Source organism: Hylobates moloch, unplaced genomic scaffold, assembly GCF_009828535.3.
Source record: "Hylobates moloch isolate HMO894 unplaced genomic scaffold, HMol_V3 SCAFFOLD_18, whole genome shotgun sequence".
Taxonomy (NCBI): Eukaryota; Metazoa; Chordata; class Mammalia; order Primates; family Hylobatidae; genus Hylobates; species Hylobates moloch.
In genome coordinates this window covers 68,521,935-68,524,140 of record NW_026652293.1, presented here as the reverse complement: position 1 = coordinate 68,524,140, position 2,206 = coordinate 68,521,935, and positions in this window count along the sequence as shown.

Here is a 2,206-nt window from a genome sequence, read left to right as displayed (position 1 = left end):
TCCGCTCGCTCTGGCAGTTCGAATGGTGCTCTGTGTTTCAAGATGGACACCCAGGAGGTCACCTTCTTAGCTTTACAGTCACCTGGTGGATCCCTGCTGGAGTGTCCTCCTCAACGTTGGGCATGGGGGCGGGTGGTGGTCCCTGAAGGAGTCTATCCATAGAGCCCTCTTTAGAAGTCTCCACCGCACTGAGCTGTGCCAGTGCAAGACTCACAGTCCCCTTAGATTCCTGTTATGATTGCTGTTCTCTTCTTATTTAAGTATTTTCACAAAGGACTTGTTGTTCTCCAGCCTAAGACTTTCAGTAAAGCAGACTATCTTTTAATCTAATAACTCAAATTAAGTGAACATTTTAATTTTCATTTAAAAATTTAAATTTTGTTTAAAATTAAATGAAAACCAAATAATATTTACTTTTAAACAAATCAGTGCAGCGTGGTTATGAGCCTCAAGTCCTGACCTGCTTCCCCCGGTCTCCCCCTCCCGGAAATGGTAGTCCTGCCTGAATACCCTTTGCCCATCCAAGGGAATCTGTGCCAGATTATGTCTCCAGGGCTGGAGTTTATAGCTCCCCATCACATGGTGTGGCAACTCATGCTTCTTAATCAGAGCATCAGATGAATGAGTCAATGTGGTCTTGCTTTTATTTTCACAAATTGTCTCCCGAGTGAGGCCTGCTCTGAGCTTCAGGGCCTTTCCTTGGCTCCACTCCAATAACTTGAGTAATTTCCTGTGCTGAGGGCCCTTGTGCGCTGAGACTTCTTATCACATGAGCCACTAGGTTAGAGTCTGAACCTATTTCCAGAGTGCTCATTACAGGCGCTTTGGAAGGAGGTCCGAGCTTTGGAATAGGAGACTGAAGTTCTGGCTTGAATTTTGGCTTTGCCCTGAGTAGCTGTGTAACACTGCACAGGTTAATTAACTTCTCTGAGTTTCCATTCCTGCATCTGTAAAACAGGAATCACAAACAGGATGCCAACAGAGGGATGAGCTCAGGCCTCAGAGTTGGACAAAGCTGCATTCAGATGCCAGCTCTGCAGATTGCTAGCTTCGGGATCCCACCAGAGCCTCCGTGGATGGGAGAGCCAATATCTGCCTTCTGGAGTTCTTGTAGAAAGTAAAAGAGATGATGTATGTAGCATGCCTGGCACATGGTTAGGCACTGAGGAAATGTTTTTGAAGACTACAAAATAAGGATAAAATACACGATATATCTACCTCCATGGATATTTGAAAGGATCACATTAATATATGTGAAAATACACTGTAAACTATAAAATAATTTAAATGTTATTATTTGGATTCTTTTTCTTTCAGATCATTTTACTCTATTTACTCTCTCCAATTTCTTATTTAGAAAATTTCGGCCAGGTGCAGTGGCTCATGCATGAGTCACTATAATGGTTAATGGTATGTTATGTAATCCCAGCACTTTGGGAGGCCGAGGCAGGCGGATCACGAGGTCAAGAGATCGAGACCATCCTGGCCAACATGGTGAAACCCCGTCTCTACTAAAAATACGAAAATTAGCTGGGCGTGGTGGCGCGTGCCTGTAGTCCCAGCTACTCGGGAGGCTGAGGCAGGAGAATCGCTCGAACCCAGGAGGCAGAGGTTGCAGTGAGCCGAGATCGTGCACTCCAGCTTGGGCAACAGAGTGAGACTCTGTCTCAAAAAATAAATAAATAAATAAAACAAAATAAAAATTTCATACCTGAAAAAAGTTGGAATAGTAAACATCCAAATATCCTTTTCCTAGATTCACCAATTATTAATAGTTGCTTCTTTGCTTGCTCTATCTCTATCTCTATTTCTATTTATATACCTATCATCTATGAATAATTTGTTTAAGCATTTGAAAGTAAGTTGCAGATATCTGAGTCGACCTTAAGTACTTCAGCACATGTCTCTTGAGAATAACAGCATTCTCCTATACAACAAAGTACTATTAATACCGTGTTAGTAGGCTTGGGCTGCTATGCCAAAATGCCATAGACTGGGTGATCTCAACAGCACACACTTATTTCTCAAAATTCCAGAGGTTGAAGGTGTAAGATCAAGGTGTCAGCTGATTCAGTTCCTGGTGAGGGCCCCCTTCCTGGCTTACAGATTTGCAGATAGCTGTTGTTTTCTTCTTCTTCTTCTTCTTCTTCTTCTTCTTCTTCTTCTTCTTCTTCTTCTTCTTCTTCTTCTTCTTCTTCTTCTTCTT